Source organism: Equus quagga, chromosome 6, assembly GCF_021613505.1.
Source record: "Equus quagga isolate Etosha38 chromosome 6, UCLA_HA_Equagga_1.0, whole genome shotgun sequence".
NCBI lineage: Eukaryota > Metazoa > Chordata > Mammalia > Perissodactyla > Equidae > Equus > Equus quagga.
This window is the reverse complement of record NC_060272.1, coordinates 18,890,876-18,911,374: the sequence shown is the minus strand read 5'-3', so window position 1 is coordinate 18,911,374 and position 20,499 is coordinate 18,890,876. Positions and strand designations below refer to the sequence as shown.

Here is a 20,499-nt window from a genome sequence, read left to right as displayed (position 1 = left end):
ATAAAACAGTCAACACCAGTAAAAAAAAAGTCAATTTTAGTAATGAGAAACTATATAAGGACTTTATCAGATATTCAAAAATTTTTTTTAAAGATTGGTACCTGAGCTAACGTCTGTTGCCAATCGTTTTTTTTTTTCTTCTTCTCGTCAAGGCCCCCCAGGACACAGTTGTATATTCTAGTTGTAGGTCCTTCTAGTTCTGCTACGTGGCATGCCGCCTTAGCATGGCTTGATGAGTGGTGCTAGGTCCATGCCCAGGATCCAAACTGGCGACACCCTGGGCCATCGAAGCAGAGTGCGCAAACTCAACCACTCGGCCACGGGGCTGGCCTCCATAAACTTTAGTGATATGAGTCCTATTTCAGAATCATCTCTAGGAATAAGTCATTATGAATATGGTCTTTCTGCTTGGCCTTTGCTATCAGAGTATTTTGAGAAGCCGATTAGCCAAATAATGGCAAAATAGGTAGCTGAACATGGAGTCTAGCTAGATTAACAAGGTTAATTAGGGAATGAATTCTCATTGAATTCATTTAGCACATTTTGTTAAGCTCCTACTAGATGCAAAGCACAGTGCCTGTCACTGAGTGACAAAGAGGTGACTAATTTTGGTCTTTAGGAAATAAATAGCCTTTCAGGGGACCCAGGCATATTGATAACATACTTACTGGAAGTCAGACTTGAGGATACAACAACACATATTTTTAAAATGAGAATGAAAGATTTCAGTGGTAGGATTGAAGGAGATCACAGATATACCAGGATGAGGTTTCTGATTTCAGTAACACACAGTGTTTTCCGGGACTAGGATTTAAGGGATTCAAGAGAGAGATGATGTGATAAAAAGCTGGGACCATAGATTGAACCTAAAATGTCAATAATCTTAATAGTGATCTAAGGAATTTGAACTTGATTCTGAAAACATTAGGAAAGTATCAGTGATGTTTGATCAAGGCAGCTACATTATACTATCAATGCTGTACCCCAGAGCTTTGTGAAAATAGAAACTACTTAGAATAGCAACAATCATTGCATATGCTTGGAAGGTACTGTGGAAGGTACGACTTCACTCTCATTCAACGGCCACATATACAAAGTTCATTACTTCGCAATGTTATTTTTTAGGTTTTCAAAATACTTTCGGATAACTATAAACATTTATTAGTGAATTCGCTTATTGATTATTTTCAATTGTCTAAAATGTTACGAAAAGATTCTGTTTAAAGGATCCACAACATAAAGTCAAAGTGCAGTCCCTTTTCTTTTTTGTTGTGAATAGTTGTTGAGTGAGCATGAGGGCACGAGAACTGTTCTGCTATATAATTTCTGAAGTTCATTTTGTTAATAGCATAGAAATTGAAAAATTAACCCGTTATCACAAACATGGGCATGCCATGCCTGCAATACAAGCAAAGTAATATATTTTTCCAGCAATTCTTTTAAAATTTCTCCTCTTTAGGACAGAAGCTCTCATAAAAGTTTAATTTAAAGCTTTGAATTTCACATTTTGGTTCTAACAGCCAACATAATTATTTTCTTTTAATACTGTCCCTACTTTAAACATGTGATATGCAGTCCATTCGACATACATCTTATTATTCCCAAATATGTCTAATATTTTTAGTGGTATAGTAGCTTTCAGAAAAAAATGTAGAAGTGTAGAATTTGATGCCTTTATTTCACTAAGTGTAGAACTTAGCATCTTCTTTTAAAATCAGAGACAATAAGATGTTTAGTCTTTCACCCTCAAAATATATAACTTATTTTTATAAACTACACCAACTCTTTATATAACTGTCATTTGGTCTTTGCCTATTGTGAGTTTGAAGCAAACATTTCTGTTATAATTAGCCTACCTGTTATTTCGATTATATTTCCTCATAGAGTAGAGTTAGAGTAGAGGGTATTAGAGAAATGGAATAAATATATCATACAGATCTCTGAGTTAGTAAGGAATTTTTATGTTTGCTTTTTCCTTTAATACTCAGCCTATGTTTAAGTAATAGTGGGTATAATTTCACTATTTTTACAGAGTAGTTACCTAAGTGCATGTAACCTCATTTTTTATAATGGGAGGTTATAGATGAAGAGTATCTCCTAGCTCCTAATGCTGTCATACTCAGGCCTGTTAAGTATCACTTCTCTATTCATGTGCACATTAAACATAGATTACAATTCTAGGTAAAATGTAATATTGGTCACATCTAAGTCAGTTCTGCTGTTTTCAAAGGAAGCAATAATTTAGATTAGTATTAAAGGCGCTCCACACTTTCAAGAGATGTAGACTGTTGGCTGACTCTTCACTGTCCCCATCACCCCTCTGCAGGCCGAATTATTGCCTCCCTCATATCCCCACCATCGCTACTACATACATCTCTTGTAGCACCAATCATACTACCTTGCGATTAATTCTGTACATTTGTGCCTTCCATTCTGGATTGTGAACTTATTAATGGAATCTTGTTCATTTCCCTAGTACCTAGCATATTGCCATGGACACAGTAGGTATCAAGTAAATGTTTATTGAATGAATGAATAAATAAATGAATGATGGAAAGAATGAAAGACAGGCTAGAAATAAATGAATGTTAGTTAATTTTACTTGCTAAACTCTGATTTAAAACAAATTGGATGGTTATGTGAGGAACTCTCCAGGAAAGCCATATTCTTCTTTATTTCCACTGGGGACAATGCCAGAGGAAACATGCCTTCACAGGCAAAGATGCAAGGAGGGAGACGAAGGAACAGAAAGATTGTCCAACAGGATAAGGACTGATAGTGTTTTTAGAAATCATACTAAAATAATAGAAGAGAATATAAGGGATTTAAAGGAATCTTCTGGGCTTTGTGACTAACCCAGATACCTACTTGTTTAATTTTTAGGATTCAGTTGTAAAAGTTGTATTAGAACTTCCTAAGGTTAGTGGTCATATGCTGCACACGTCACATCAAGATTAAGCTATCTGAATGTTGTAGCTAGTTCGGAATGCATCCTCCATAGCCTCTGACAGCTGTCTTTTTTCACTCAAAAATGCTCAGAGGTGTCGCAATTAGCGTCCAAGTTGGCATCTCTACTCCAGACTGTCTTTGTTGGGCTTCTTGACCTGAAAAATCCTCATACCACTTGGCTTGCTGCGCCTCTGAGGTTGTCTTTGTTAGACCATTTGAGTGCTCACAGAAATACTGGAATCACAAATTATTTTGCTTTGACTCTGGGTAGAAAGGTATCAGTAGCTTCTAGAATCATCAATTAAACTAGACGAAGGTTTTACAGCCAAGTTGGATTTTTACAATCCATTACAAACCATCTTTTGTACACATGAGGGAGCAGCAGAAGTGGCCTGTCGACAGGAATAGACATAGAATGGTGACTATAATTCAGTTTTCCTGATTCCTTCGGAATGTTTTCTCCATGATGTAAAAAATTAATCTCTCAAAGACTGTTCAGGATGCATTTTTCTACTGAGATGAAAAATGTGATTGAAAGATATGTGGAAATTCCTTCTTGCTATTTGATTCAGTGTTTATTTTTTCTTTAAAAATCTGGACTGGACCAGGGCTGATTTTCATAAGGTACCGGCCCAGCTTTATTTTTTAACTTGTTAACATTTAATTTACTTAACTGTCATAACATTTTCATTTTTTGTTTTATAAAGTTCTGACTTATGAGAGTGAAGAGAGGCTTTTTTTTTCTATTCAGTGCTCCTTAACAGAAATATAAAGCACTTTACTAATATTTTGAAGATACTTGCTATATATCAGGTTCTCTGCTCAGAACTTTACGTAGATTATTTCAGTTAATCCTTACAACAAATCCAATGCACTATTGTTATTATCATTTTACAGAAAAGGAAACAGAGTCTTTGAGAGGGTAAGTACCTGCCCTCCATCACAGAGTTAGCAAGAAGTAAGTGGGAGCGTGAATCTATAATCCACTCATATTAGCAAAAAGCATATCATGGCTTCAAGATGCTTTGCCATTTGATGGGCCACTGAAGCTTGATTCCAGCTGCCATTCAGTGATCCACGACATTCATAAATTCTTAAGCTATTGGCAAAATAATTACAGCATGGAGTTGGGGATTCGTGGCTTCTTCATGGAAGTTCATATTTTTTCAGCTGCAGCATTCGTGTTTTAGCTGTTCAGATTCACAACCAAATTAAATCTAAAACATGGAAGGCTTCTCATGGCATGTTTAAGAGATGATAAGTAAAAGTTATTTTGAGAAAACGATTTTAGCACTCATGAGTATATTCATAGAATTTTTTTTTTGAGTACAATGGCTTTCTCCAAACAGTGCAAAATGTTTGTTAAATCGATGACTGGGATTGGTTTGGTAGATCAGAGTCTAGGTTGACTCCCTCTATTCATTCTGCTCCTTCTCTCCAAAGTTCCATGATAAGGCAATCAATCTCTTTCCTAGATGGAGGGGAGCACATTACTTTGATTAAGGCACTGTGAGTGGTCCTGTTCCCCAAATGAAGTTTCATATCAAATATTCAAGACTCAAATGTAAAATTATGATGCAAAACTTAAAATCTTCAGTTTGAGACACATACATGAAGTGTTATCATATAGTCTGAGATATCGGTCCCCTCTCGATTATTAGATGAGCTTATGTCTTGATAACCTGCATGTTGGTTATAGAATTCTCTGTACAATTTTCATCAGGATGGCTCGGAAGAATTCGGTTCCTGTGTGTAGTTTTCATTATCTCTGTGACTCTCTCATCATTATCAAACTAGAGTTTTTCAGAACAGAGTTAAGTCTGTTAGTGCCAGCATTAATGAACTAATCCAAACATAGATCTAATCAGGCATTTGCATGCTTCTAGTCATAAAGAATATCTGTTCATTACTGACATAAAATGGATATGGAGATTTTTCCTTTTATCTAGTACATGATTCTCTACATGGAGCTGAGGCAACAATGCTCATCTCTTCCACACTTTTTTCTGTGTCTCTCTTTACTTCCTTAGAGTGAAGTAGGGAGACTTAATAACAATAAATTGATAGTTGTATGGATTTTGAGCTTCTTAGAAAGGCACAGTTTCTGTTGAGGTACTCTTGTGGAGGATGTCGTATTTTTCCATATGAAAATCACTGTGGTCAAAAGATCACACAGAACCATTTTCAGATATTCAAGCAAGACTCTAAATAGACTTGCCTCTTTAAATATTCACTGTCAAGCAAGAATGAGTCCCCTAATATAGTTTGGAGTCTTGCATTGTGGCTTGATTTTATTCTGTCCTCTATATCTAAATGGAGCTGTTTTATTATATGTGAAACAGTGTTTTTAACAAGGTTCTTGTTGTGTATCCAATAATAAATACATTGTCTGAAATTCAAGGAAGACTCTCCTTTTAAAAACTCCAGGAGAGATTCCTACCTGCAGGCTTCCAGGTACTTAGCACAAGAAGAGCAAAATAAGAGTTCTGTGGATCTCTCTTCATTCATTAGTTAATCTGCTTCTTCATTCAGTGAAGAGTATTGAGTTCCTACTACCTATAGAAAAATACAAAGATACATAATCCAGAGTTCTTACTGTTAAGGAGTTAAAGGCATAATACTGTCTAAAGAGACAAAGACATTGAATTCTATGCCACATGCCCATAGCCTAGAACTGGGCAGACATAGAATAGGCATTTACTACGTATTTGTGAAATGAGCAAAGTGCAATGATAAGGATGCCCCTGCAGGTTGTGATGAAGGCACAGTTGAGATGGGTTCCCTAATTCATTATAGAAGGGCTGGAAAATGAGTAAGAAAAAGAGGAAGGCAACCACTATGCATTTTGGGAGTGGTGGGTGGGGAATTATAGGCAGTTTATTGTTTCTGGGACATAAAGTGTGAAGCAGGGACTGTCTAGAATGAAGGTGTGCAAGGAGGGTGGGCACCTTGTCATGGAGGTCCTGGTGGTCAGATGTCAAGATGAGTTTTATGGCTTGACCTAGCTGACAGTTGTTCGCTGAGTCAGTCTCCAAACAGAAATTCTCCTATGCTCTGTGGATATACATGTTAACGCCCCCTTTAAATAAGAAGAGTCAATTAAATATGGAGACTACACAGAGCAGATTGAATTTTCCACCAACTGGAAGGAATGTCCCTTTCCTTCCCTGTAATGCTGGGCTGTGTCCACTTGACCATGATCATGGTTCTCTAGTATCAATTATTTATTTTGTCTATCATTTGAGTTTTTTCTCACTTCCCACTAGTAGCTTTTCAGTCTTAATGTTTGTTCTTTTTTGGCACAAGAGCTAAATATTTACAGTTGAGCAAGCCAGAGAAAATAGCATACAAAGTTAACAGTTCCAGAGAGAACACTGAAATCATAAGTCTGCATTTTGTTAATTTCCTTTTCTTAGGAATATCCTGATTTCATGGTATAATTTCATTATATCTTTTATGGTGTAATTTCATTATATCTTTTAATTGTGTGAGACCTCTCATCTCTGATCCCAGAGAGCTTTATGTCTACTTGACACTGAACCATAGGTGCTCATTCTTATTTTATAAGTAAGGAAAATTGATGTCATTCAACCAGTGTGAACGTAGAAAAACCCACTCCATACTTGATGCTACCAGAACCTTCCATCCCCACACAGTACCATCCTCTTCTTTGCAGTAGTCGGGCGTGGTAAACATGTTTCTTCCTGATGCTTTTGCACCTTGGACTGAAGTGGTAACTCCTTCACCTTCTGCATTCCTTTGGTAAATGTGCACCTCTGTGGAGTGACTAGAAGCTGCTGCGAGCGCCAAGCTTTCCTACTCTTTTAGTAACTCTGTTTCATTATATTATTAAATATCATGCAAGGTAGGGGTGGATATTTATGGAAGAGTTTATTTATGGAGGAGCTTCCAAGTCATGATAAGGACTTACATTTTATCCTGAGGGCAGTAGGATGCTACTGGCATCTGTGGAAAAGTTAATATGATCAGATTCAAAGTGGTAAAAGAAAAAGCTCCAGCTGCAGTGAAGAAAATGGACTGGAGTCGGGTAAGTATGAACATGTGTAGTCAGTGAAAAGGCTGTTACAATAATTTCAGCTTGAAACGCTGATGGTCTAGATCAGTGCAGTGCATTGTAGATAGTTTTGTAAGTTATTTAAGAGGAAGACCTGGCAGGAATGTGAGATTGATTAGATGGGAGCTTTCAGAGAGAGAAAGGAATCAAAGATAATGTCTATTTGAAGAACTGGCAACTGGATATCTCATTGAGACAAAGTACATGTAGAGAGGATAGGATTGGTGGGGGAAAGGAAATGAGTGTATTTTCTCTGACTAATCTTTTGCATTGCTCACAAATTATGCACATCTGTTTAATATGAATGTTGAATCTTTAGAATTTTTTGAAGTTAAAAGATATATTCTAAATCTTTGAAGTGAGAAAGGCCCTGCTCGCTCTGTAGCTCCTGATGTAGGTCTTTTCCTACTTCAGTCATTTAGATGACGTGCCAAGGCCAACGTAGGGATTGGCCAACTACGGCCTGTGGGCCAAATGTGGCTTGTGGCCTGGTTTTATATGGCCCACCGATTAATAATGATTTCTACATCTTTAAATGGTTGGGGGAAAAGTTTTACAAAGAATATTTCATGGCAATTGGAAATTATATAAAATTTAAATTTCAGTTTCCATACATAAGAGTTTTTGGAACACCATCATGTCCATTCATTTGCATATTGTACATTGCTGTTTTTGTATTTCAACCAGAGTTCCATATGCAGCAGGGACCTGCAAAGTGTAAAATTTTACCTCCAAGCCTTTGACAAAAATGTATGCTGACCCTTGTGCTAAATAACTGCTTCATTTTCTAGTTTGATGATCCTAAATTAAAAAAAACATTTCTTTAAAAAAATGTAATAGCATTCTAGTTGAGGTATCATGTACTTCTGGTTGGGTTTTCAGATTTATGACTGTGCCAGCCACCAGATATTCCAATGTAAAACTTATAAATGCATTTAATTAGTATTGACTTTTCCCAATATTTGTGTACCAGAGTAACATGGAAGTGTATTTCAGAGAAGGTATAGATAGTCCAGGAGCAAGAAAAAAACAGAGATGGCATCTTAGCTCAGTTTATCTTTACGCTAACATTAAAAAAAATAATAGCAAATGCTTTCCCTGGGCAGCTTCAAGTTGCAATATCATTAGCGCTACAGCGGTTTTTCATGTTACGGTAAACTTTATTCGAATGCGTTAGGTAGTGAGATGATGCTGCGTGCTACGTGGTAGCTGTTATACCTGAAATTGGTTTGCAGTCATGCTTCAGCCTATTTGCTTTTAGAAAAAAATAACTTTGTCCAACCAACCATAGTAATAACTGTTTTTCAAGTAGCATCGCATACCATTTTCAGGATTATGAGTAAGGCCTGATACTGTGAGGCAGATTTTTCTACTGTGTACCAAGCACGGCACTTGTATTATATATACACTTGTTCAATTTGCTTAAAGTAATATAAGATATTACAAAGCATATCAGATATTGATTCCTTTTCTTAACATGAGTCCTCAGCCAATTAACAGTAGGTGATCTAATAAGCATTACCATTTGACTTGCTAACTCTTAAGTCAGTTGACATCTATTTAAAAACATGGTATGTTCTGTTTCAGAACTTCTTAAAGAATCACTGTTGTCATATTTACGTAAGTGACATCTTCTAAGGAGTTTATGAATATTGAGACTATTGACCATGAAATACTAAGTCTCAAATGGAAGTTTTATAAACCCTTTAGAAGAATTGTTTTCTGCTTTACTGATGATCACGTATAGCAGCACTTTGGTCCTTTATTTGGATTCTTTTAGTCTTAACTGTTTTCTTTATATTGAAATTCCAAGCAACGTTAGGGCAACTAGGACATATTTACATTTCTTCAAAAATACGTGAATTAAAGTCGATGCTGAGAACCACTGGTATAGACTGGCTGACTTTGGTTCCGTACTTCTCACCCGTGCCACTTATGCAGTTTGTTCATGTCCCCAATCCCTGAAATATGTCAACCCTTCCCCAGCACAGGAAATCTTTCTATGTGTGTTTTAGTTTTGTATGCTTGTCTCATGTCCCTGACTCTCGTGTATCATGGCTGCTTTGACATGTGACTCCTAAATGGTAAACTCTCTTGGCATGAACTGAATAAATTAATGGAGCCTTGTGTACAGTATTCAAAACAATAAGAAGGGGCTTTTCCTGCCCCTTTTCTTCAGCCTCACATGTTACTTGGTTCCTGAATTATTAAATACTGGTAGTAGCAGAGACCTAAGTCACTCCCGAATTGCACTCTCTGGGTCTAAAATCTACGTGGCTCTCCTTCCTCTCTCTCCACTCCCATACTACGTGTCCTTGTCTTTGACCATTACTTTCCATTCCAAGCTTTCCTTTCACTGGCCTTCTCTGATTTATGGTGTGACAGATAGTTGAAACTAGGATATTGAGTGAGATCTTCAAGAGTCAGGCATTAGACTTTGTAGAGTGCCTGCTAAGTACTGTGCATTTTACATGTGTTAAAGCTCATTTAAATCTCATAGTCACCTTCTAAGAAAAGTATGATTATTTCCAAATAAGGGAAAAGAAACTCAGGGGATTTATTGTGATTTATTGACCACTTAACCAATCTGGAGCCCTGACTTCAATTTGGGTATGTCTGGCTCTGAAGCCTGTGGTTCTTTTCCATGCCACCTGCCTGTCTCCCCAAGAGAGAGTATATACAGAGAAGAATAGAGAGGTAAGAAATAAGCTTTGGTGAACTCTCTCCTCAGAACAGAGACTCAAATATCGAGAGCCAAGAAAGACAGTCAAAGAAACAAGCCAAAAGATAGCAAGACAGCGACAGTCGTTATCTAAAAAGCCATGAGGTGGGGGACTTCTAAGAGAGAAGAATTGTCAGTATGGTTGAGTTGGGTATGTGAGGTGAAGCTCATGAAAGGATCCAGTCACTGGCCTAACAGGCACATTTCATTGTATCTCTTTTCTTCACTTGTCCATCTAGCCTGCAAGTTGTCTCCCTGGAGAGCTCTGGTGCTCTCTGCAAGGGACTAGGGACATAACCTTCTCAAATATCAAGCATTTACCATGTTTCTAAATTCTACGTCATGAACTTGCTGTTCATGAAGTGTTTCATTTCAGAAAGAAAGAGAGTCTTGTAAAATAAAGTTCTCTTTATTTTCTAGGCTGACTGAGAGTAGAATCCTTATTTTGTCTAGACAGCATTTCTTTGAAGTTGGTGTGTTTAGGTGCTATCTTGGGGAGCCAGCACTGTAGCTGTTTACCATGTTTCCTGAGGCAGCCTTGTGTGAGGACTAGAGAATTTTAACAAGTGTCTTGACTTTCTCTGCACCTGGAGATTAATGTGCTAGTAAAAATTTTAGGAACCCTTAATCATTCATAGCAAACATCTCGGGCCCTCTGAAGCTAAAAGCTTCAGCATTCATAATTAAGAGACAACAGACTAGGACCGTGTAAATATGGAAATGGCCTCCTAGAAAATGTAATAAACTTTTTCTTTATCTTTATTTAAGTTGGAGGCACTTTAATTTTGAACAGAAGTGTACTTTCTTAGTTATAAAAAGTCAAACATTGAATTATCCCCACTTTTAAGAGAATGAAAGGAATTTTAACTTACTACTAGATAATCTCATATAAATAGATTGGATTCCCTTATAAAGATATTAGTTACTGCAGTGTTAGCTGTGCCCTCCCCTGCCCACACATATCTTATCTTCTGCTTGGAATAATATATAGCTATATTAGGACAGTGCATTCGTTTTCTAAGGCTGCTGTAACAGAGTGCCACAAACTGTGTGGCTTAACAGAAATTTATTGTCTCACTATTCTGGAGGCTTCTATAGAAGTCTGAGATCAAGGTGTCAACAGGGTTGATTCCTTCTGACAGCAGTGAAGGAGAATCTATTCCAGGCTTCTCCCTGAGCTTCTGGTGGTTTGCTGGCAATGTTCCGGTGGCTTCTGCTGCATAATCTCGATCTCTGCTTTCATCTTCACATGGTATTCTACCTGTGTGTGTATCGGTGCCCAGATTTCCCTTTTTATAAGGACGCTGGTCAGATTGGATTAGAGGCCCACCCTACTCCAGTATGACCTCAGCTTAGCTAATTACCTCTGCAATGACACCATATCCAAATAAGGTCACCTTCAGAAGTACTGTGGATTAGGACTTCAACATTTGAATTTTGGAGGGACACAGTTCCATCCATAAGAGGAAGTATGGGCTATTCTGTGACAATAAATGACTCCAAAATTCCAGTGCCTTAAAATATAAGAGTTTAAAAATTTTTTTCTCAAAGTCCAGTGGGAATCCTGGTGCATCTTCCACCATCATAAGATGGCTCAGTATTGAGCCTCCATGTAGCACATGCTTCCGTAATCTCCAGGCCAAGGGAAGAGAGTGCTGGAAGGCCTAAAATGTCTCCACTGGGAAGTGTCACTTCTGCTAAAATTTTATTGGCTAAAATAAGTCACATTCCTGCCCTTAATTCAAAAGAGCAAAGAAATGCATTTCTTCTTGTGTGGCAAGGAAGAAGAGAACCAGAAATATTTATGAGAAGCAATATATCTTTATCCACCTATCTTTGTCTGCATCTATAGATTGATATTCAAAAACAATGGACCTCTATTATGAAGTCTTGAAAAGATTTCTAGCTGTCTGGCTAAATAAGGTTGTTTTTGTGGGACTTAAGGTGCTGAAGCATTAATTAGTCTTCCTTTCTGCGTCCTCCTCACCCAGAGAGGATTCATTCCTACAATGAGAATGGAAGGTGCACTGATATAGGTAAAAAAGTAAAGGATTATATTGTCGAGAAAATTTATTGAATAAACTATGGTGATACACATTCACAGATAACCATGGTTGGAGGCTGAAAGAACAGTGTGTGGGGCCTTCTCTGATCTAATTTATTTTTTGTAGAAAGGAAGTCTTAAACGTGACACATACCAGGACTATGATCACACAAAGTGACCGGGGAGACACAGATACATAGTAATTTAGGTATTTAGCTAGAAGGAATTCCAGTGTAACTATTCTGTTTAAACCCACCATTCCCAAAGTGGCCCTCACTTTCCTCCATCATATCATCCTTTGTAGCATTTATCTCCTTCATAGCAGTTATCACACTCAGACTTTTTCTCATTTATTTACTTGTTTCTTACATTTCCTGCCATTGGTTGCCCATCTTCTTCCTTCCCACCCAAATATAAGTCCATGAAGGAAGATACTTAGCTCTGTTCTTTTTCACTTTTAACTCCAGTATCGAGAATAATACCTGCCTGATACTGAAGGAAATAATGTATTGAACTAATAAATATAATAACTATTGCATTTATAATAATATCATAATGGCAGAAGGCAAGAATTTGGGCAGAATATTCTATCACTGTTAATGTCTGGGTAATGGGAACTGGAGGTTTACAGTGTAAACATTTCTAATGTTTTCAAAACAACATATTTTTCTTTCTTAGATTCCATAGTATATGCATGTTTCCTGAGGTCTCTTTTGACGATGTACTATTTATTGTGAAATTATATTCATTTATCTTATTTTCAAGAAACAATACATTTTATGTCCAAAAATACATGCCATCTAGTCGCAGCAGAGTTGTTCCAAAGGGTCCATGATTTAATACTTGTTGTCACTACATTTGTAGGGCAATTTGAGGTAAATGAATTTGGGTAGAAAACATTAAGTAAAATAGTTCTTTTCTAAATTACTTTAAGTGGTGAATTTTATTATCAATAATCTTTTAATGGAGAAGTTGTGCATATATATTTTAAGGAAAGCTTTGGATTAAAATAATCTTTTAAAAGAAACACTTGAGAATTATTTGGTGTTTAACAATAAAAAGCAAAACATCCCTTGGCTTATTTTTTCTCTAATAGTAAACTGTAATTGAAGTAATTATGAAAAGACTCATTGACCTCTCAAATGAAAACAACTGACTGTAAAAATAGGCTCGTCATTGCAATGCAACCCAAGAATCTCCACGCACTATTGCTTTGTTTACATGGATGAGTTCAGGGAAATTACTGCTCATGGAACTTTCTAAGCTATAATTGTCAGTATGTCTAACTTTTAACACAAAATTATGATACAATGTCCTTTTTTGAGATTTAGTATGTACTATATCCTCCCCTGATTTTTCTTTTAGAGGCTGTGTCTCAGCTATTACCTTAAGATATTCTGACACAGTTAAAGCTCAATCTTCATAATTTTAGAATGAGTATTATTAGTTGTTTCAGTTTAACAGGATATAATCACATTGTATTCCAGGTAAATGGCACCCCTGATATTGTGAAATGTGATATGTAAATTTAGGTTTAAATGACCAAGAGTGTGGGAAGTAAACCACATAGACTTTTCTAAATCAGTGACGTTCGTTCACCATACAAGCAGTCTTCGGGACTGACTCTGTTCCCTTGGCTTCTGATGTGTGTTCATGGTTATCTGCTTTATCGTCCTCTGTCTCCAGGGCGGGGTTGCAATAACTGCAGGGAGTTTCTGGTGGCATCTTTCCTACAGTGCAATGTCTACTTGGCTTCTTTACAAAATACTATCTTTGCTTCTTACTCATTAAAGTCACTCCGCCCGCTTTCTAGCTATGAACTGTTGTCATTGTGATGGATTTCCTGACCTTGAGAGGCGATGGCAGCCAAGCTGATGTCATACTGTATTTTGTGTCTCTGTTTTCTGACTGGCTAAATGTTCTTTAATTGCTGCTGGTTCTTCAACCTTGGAGAAAACTCTGGCAGTGTAATCAGTTTTTATATTTGACAGTTTGGAAATAGAGAACCTTTGGCCATAATATATTAAGTTAAAGGTTTAAATGCATATGCTTTTTTCAGTTAATTTTATACAATAAAGTTATGTTAAAACTGCACAAACATTGAAATTTACTCAATAGAGAGCACTGCATTTAGTATTCTATTTAATGATGATGATAATTATTTAAGAGTCACTAACTTATCCATGATGAAATGCGAGTGTGGCACTAATATGCAGAAATATTGCAAGATTAGTATTTAATTTTTTTTCAGTGAAAAGGAGAACTCTTTATGTAAAATAGTTAACATAATAGAAAAGAAAAAAGAAAAACATAATGAAGATTTTAATAATTATCTAGAAGTAAAAGTTATCAGAGTCAATATTCCTTTGGAAGATTATGACCAAAAAATGCAGTTTGGGGCAAAATTACTTCAATTGTTTTTTATATTGATCAGATAAACTGAAAAATTAATATTATCTCTCTTCTTATGATGTGTTCCCCATTCTTCAATTCATCGTTAGTTATATTGCTTATGTAGACTCAGTATTGAGCAACATGGTTTTAAAAATATTTTATGTGTATCTTGCACATCACTCATTTAGTATTGTTTTTGATATTATAATGTGCATATGAATTTATGATTGGAAATTGGTTTTATAGAACACTTTTTAAAATGACAGCTTCATCCGTTATTCAGTTTTTTACTCACCACAATACCTAAAACTTAGTCTAGCACCTATAAGGAGGAGATGATTAATAAACACTGTTGAATGAATCTGGCCGTGACAGATTCCAAGTTCGGTTTAGTTCTGTCCTCAGGTATCTCTTATCTGAATAATGTATAACACTTGTGCTGAAACTTTTATTTTTACTAGAATATATAGTAGTCTACAACTTAATAATTGGTAGGAATGAAGTTCTAGCCTTGGCTCTGCCACTAAAGAATTGCAAGTAAGATGTGAATACAAGCAGCACATTCTCTCCATTTCCCACGCCTGACTGTGTGCTAGCATCATCTAGGAAGGTTTTTCAGAACATGAATTTCTAGGCCCCACCCTTGTTGTACTGAATTGGAATCTTCAGAGTTGTGCCAGAGAGGAGGTAATTTTTTTTAACTCTGAGTAATTCCCATACAGGCAGATGAAAATCTAGCATTTAGAAACCAATGTTTAGCCTGAAGCCAAACAGATTAAGTGAAACTTGTTTATTAGGCAAAAGCTTTTCCTTTCTTAGTTTTTCAATGGTCAAACCTTTTTTTGTTTATACCCGTGGCTGCCCTTGCTCCACGGTAGACCTTTGGAAATATCAGGAGCTGATGTAATTTATGTCTGAAGAAGTGATACAGTTGGCACAGTGACCTCGCCTCAGCAGCAGACGTCTGAACTCTGAGCTACATTTGCTCTGGGAAGCTCATTGCAAGCCTGCTTCGTTCCGCCAGTGTTGAACTATACGATACATCTCTCATATCTTTTTTAAAGCTTTGCTTACGGCAGAAAGAGCTACCCTTCACACTTAGACTATATTCAGTGACGGTATGCCTGTGTTAGTGTCTTCAAGAATTATTCAGATTTCCTTCTATCAGTGCAAAATGTTCTATTGATGTTTCTCTGAATTTTTAGAATCAGAAAAAAAAGTTTAAAAACTGTGAATTAAAAAAATCTTCTTGTAGCTAGAGACCTAATTCAGCAATCAGGTTTTTCTTTCTGAAATTTTAGATATAAAATGTCCCCTTTTTGAAGTTACAAATGCATTCATTAAGTTTGTTGAGGAATTTAATCCTTTTGCAATAATTTTGCCATTCAGTGATTTCTGAAAGAGTACCTACATAGTGCTTAGATATGTAATTATGGCACAGAATAGATCCACTCCACCATTGTCTTTTAAAACTATATAGGGCCACTTGAAATCTATAAGGAATCTCAAAGATCAACTACTTCAAGCCATACATTTCATTACTGCAGGCACTGAGGCCCAGATGGGCTTGGTGATCTGCCCTAATTCACACTTGTTAAAATCTAGATGTCTTCATTCCCAGCCTAATGTTCCCAAGTCAACTTTCTCAGCGCTGATGTGATAATAATTTTTAAAAAAGTAACCTTATGTCAGACCTTCAATGGCCTGTTTTATCTCATTTTTACATTCCCAACTTCATATTATCTCATCTTTACATTCCCAAGGCGTGGGCACACAGTTAGTTCAGACATTTCTGGATAAACTGAAGTGGATAAACATGTGGAAACATAGGAAATTTGTGTGATTTCACATAATACACGAAGCATATTACGTGTTATCCAACCCAAAGGCCAGCAATCTTATGTAGATACTTTTGATGGAAAGAAAGAAGAAAACTCAGGATAAGTACCTCAACAGCTGTCAATGTTAAGTAATCTCTTAAAGCTGTGAGAGCCTTCATTTGCCTTCAAGAGTTATGACATATGGTCAAAAACAGCTGGAAGATTTATTGTGTCATCTCTGTTGGATGAGATTCAAAATATACTTTAAGAAAGATTCCATCCCTCATCATCCTTGAAAAGATCCTTCAGAACTCATAGAGCATAGAGGAAGCAGACAGAGAATGATGAGGTTCAGATGCCTAAAAATGACAGACTCTAATCAAGAGTGCCAACCTATCACAGAAAATTACTGGGAAAAAATGCAAATTTTCTACTGACACTCCACTTTTAAACACTGACATCTCATTGACCTAAAGAAGCCACTGGTATAGATAAGGCTTTTGAATTACTCTTTTCCAGTATTACAGTGGCATTGGAAGACAGTTTTTACAATTATATTTTTAAGAAACAATCATTCCTTTTGATTTTAAGAATTTAACCTTAAAGATGAAAAAGCTAAGAAACTCGTTTGCCAGTGGATTCTAACTTCTGTAAAGATTGTAAGAAAAAAATCGTCTCTCCACTTAAATTTTATAAAAATTGAAAAAACTGAGGAATAAAAAAGAAATGTTGAGTACATATAAATGAAAGAGCATAGGAACGACTTGTGTAAAACATTACGGTGAAGAGGTCCCCTAACTTAGTTAATTCTCCCGGGTGCAAGCAGAAAATCATCAAGCCTACTGTGTATCCTAGAAGAAAAGAACCGAAGAACAAAACGCCACAGAGCAAACTTCACCAGTCCTGGCAGTGTCTGGGTTTCACCTCCCTTTTTCTTGCCCTCTGCCCTGCTTCTGCTCTACTTTCCTGCTATTTGCGAGTTAAGGTTTCAAAATACTGCTAAACACATTTCTAAAGCCTTCCTGGCATGTGACAGTTTGTGTATGAATCATTTTATTTAAGAATTAGGACAATCTTTTTTGTCTGAAGTAGAATAAATTGTGCTCCAATTTCAAATGCTTATGAAAAATACATTGTACGTGCTTCAACCCAAATAGTATGTTGCATAAATCACTCTGGCCATCATATTCTGGGGCAACTTTCAGATTAAAGATTAAATTACTTGCTGTATAATCTATTATTATTTTAGACAAATCCCTGATTATCTCCTACTTGGAATGTTTTATTAAGTAGCCTCAGCATCAGACCCCTGCATTTGTGCTTATTTGAAGAGGAGAATGAAATAATGTGTAAAGATCTGTGTTTAATGGAAGTTTGCCAAAATGGCTACCACACTTCATCTGGTAGACCAGAAGACCAGATGGACTTAGATCATATTAAATCTTGCAGCCGCTGGGCGTTTGAACCTTCATTTGTTCTAGATTCGATTTGGGGGTAAAGTACTATTCCTGGCTTGATCCAATTACCAGATCTGCATAAAGTTGAAGAGTTCTTGTGCAGCTCAGGTCACTGCCATTTTTGGGAGTTTTGATCTGTTTTTTGACTGTGGACATTTACCAGCTTTTATTGTATACATCTCATTAGTAACTTTTGGAATGACACTCTGTACCAATGTTGAGCTTGTTAATTAAAATAGAGACCATGTTAGGACCTGAATGACAACAACTCTAATTAACCTGAACCATGCTCTGGAACGCCACTCGAAGTAATGTTGCCTTGTAAGTAAGCTGCCGTACATTTTTTTTCCTTTTTCCCTGATAAACTGAGAGGCCATTATCCAAAGCTGGTCTTCTATTAATCCTCAAACATACTAGGTTTTTCTCCAAGTCAAGCCCTCTGCTTAGCCTGTCTTCTTTCTCTCATATTTGCCTGAATAAATCCTCAAATTTCTGCTCAAGTGTCACTATCTCTGACCACCTTATATAAAATGGTTTACCTATAAATTCTCTGCCTCAGTCTTTTATTTCCATCACAAAGGTAATGCAAGATATAACTATTTTTTGAGTATTTACTCACTTTTCAACAGCTTTCTCAGCTGGTATGTAAGCCATATGCAAGGGCAAAGACTGTGTCTAGCCTGTTGAGTTATATTTTTAGCACTTAGCACCATCCTTGACACTTGATGAGGGTTCAGGCAATATTTATTGAATGCGTTTCAATGAATGAGTCTAAGGATTGGGATTATTATATTGCTTGTGGTATAGAAGAGTTAATTTTAAAAAAATGTGACACAATTTTGTTTTATGTAAGTTCTAGTTGATGAGCACAATTGTTTATTTAACAAGAATTTATTGAGCACCCAGCTGGGTTCTAAGCGGGATTTTTAAAGAGTTGGATATAATCCTTGTTTCCCAAAGAGTACGTACTATTGGAGAATTGGGCATGTATATAGAGGAGTGGATGGAAGAACAGGAAGGACAAAGGAGCTAGTGGCTGATGATGGAGAGTCAAACTCCAGGCTTTAACTCTCACGTGCTTGTAAGGTAACATCATGGCTCTGGCAATGGTCTCTTTGCTTTCTCATCAGTTGTAATTTGTTTTTTAACATTAATTGAGCTCTAATTCTGGGCCACCTTCTAAGTAAATTGAAATCTGCCCTAAGATATCATCCTCAAAATAAATGTTGGAGAGCAATTATCATCTGCATTTTTCTGATGAAAAAGTGAAGTCAAAGAGGTAAAATAATTTTTCCAATGTTATACAGCTGGCAAAGCGCAGTGTCAGAGTGCAAATCCATGCCTTCTAATTCCAAGTCCAGAACAGTTTTCTGAATACCAAGTTGCCTCTCTTGCTTTCACTCTTGTACTCTGAAGCAAAATCTCAACAAACCCTTTTCTCTTTCTGCATGAGAATTTGACCTTTGGTTGACGCTCCACCTTTGATCACCTGATAACCTGTTAAGGGTACTACACCAACTCACTTAGCAGTATTGCTTCTGCCATGACCCCTAATTGGTAAACTGCATGTGTACTGTGAGGAATTGTAAATGAATTATAGATACCCAATGGAGTTGCCATAGCATTGGGCTTCCCTGAGTATGGCGATTTATAACCAGTATGTCCCATGAGGGGTACCCTTGAAGCTATGCTTATGGGATTGATGTAGTACATATGGACTCCCATCGGGCATGAGACTTTTAACCTGAGTGACTCCCATGCCCACTGATGTGTACCTTGTCTTCTTGTACCCAAGCAACTGTGTGGACTGCTGCAGAGAATCTCGCAGAAGAATGCCTGATGCTGCCCTGCTGGCAACCTGTGATTCCTGCCTTGTAACCTTCTAAATGACCAGTGCCAGGTGTGGTTCATGGTAATCTTCTTAGCCTAGAAGTTTAGTTGAGCCCCCAGTCTCTTAAAGAAGGTTGTAGCAAGTAAAAGTGTTAGATGTATTTCTGCATACATGACAAATATCTTCAATAATTAGTCCTGACTTTTTTCTTTCTTTGAGGAAGATTAGCCCTGAGTTAACATCTGCTGCTAATCCTCCTCTTTTTGCTGAGGAAGACTGGCCCTGAGCTAACATTCGTAACCATCTTCCTCTGTTTTATGTGGGATGCCTGCCACAGCATGGTTTTACAAGCAATGCATAGGTCTGCACCTGGGATCCGAACCAGTGAACCCTGGGCCACAGAAGCAGAACGTACGAACTTCACAGCTGCGCCATGGGGCTGGCCCCAGTCTTGACTTTTAATGATCATTGGCCTGTAAAGAATGAATTTGGGCTATTGAATTTCATGACATTATTTGGATTAGCTCACCTACTTTAATCAAGTTTATGCTTCAAAATGAGAAATTTCACTTATTTATCCCTGTGTTCCAAATGAGACTACTGAATGTTATTTCTTTCATGAAAAATAGTTTCAAATTCATTGAGGTAAAACATCCCCTTAGAGCCTGAAGATTTAATTTGCTTATATATCTTATTGTAATAAAGAAGCAAAATGGAATTCTGCATTGAGGACTGGATTTTGAAAGGAATATGGGGTCTTTTTTATTTTTTAAGAGTTAATTAGCTTCCCATAATACTGTTGTATTTTTAAAAAAATATAGAAGATTGTTCCCTTTTACAGGAGTCAGAAAAAACATCTGTGAGTGTGATGTTCACCAATTCCACAGTGTTAGAGAAGAGCATGCGTAACACACATGTCCACTGGAAAGTGACTTTAAGTTAGACTAACAAAAGTATTAATATCTAAAGTAAACTAACTGGGACAATTTCTAATTAATGCAATTGCACTATGCAAGGATAGGGCAGTTTGATTAGATTAAGTGAAAATAAAAGTTTGGCTTGGTTGTTGTAAATTGTCAAAGAAAACCATTGTAACATTTAACTACCTCAATATTTCATTGCAAATGACACTAATTAGACCTTTTTTTTTCATTCTTGCTTTCTCAGAGGGCAGAGTTCTTAGGCTTAATTCTCCACTTCAACCTGG

At 36.7% G+C, this 20,499-nt stretch overlaps 1 protein-coding gene across 1 annotated transcript in view; it reads left to right on the top strand.

The window, feature by feature from the left end:
• The window catches only part of GPC6 (glypican 6), a 1,014,472-nt gene that overhangs the window by 181,507 nt on the left and 812,466 nt on the right, over positions 1-20,499 (top strand). The gene's annotated exons all lie outside the window — the stretch shown is intronic.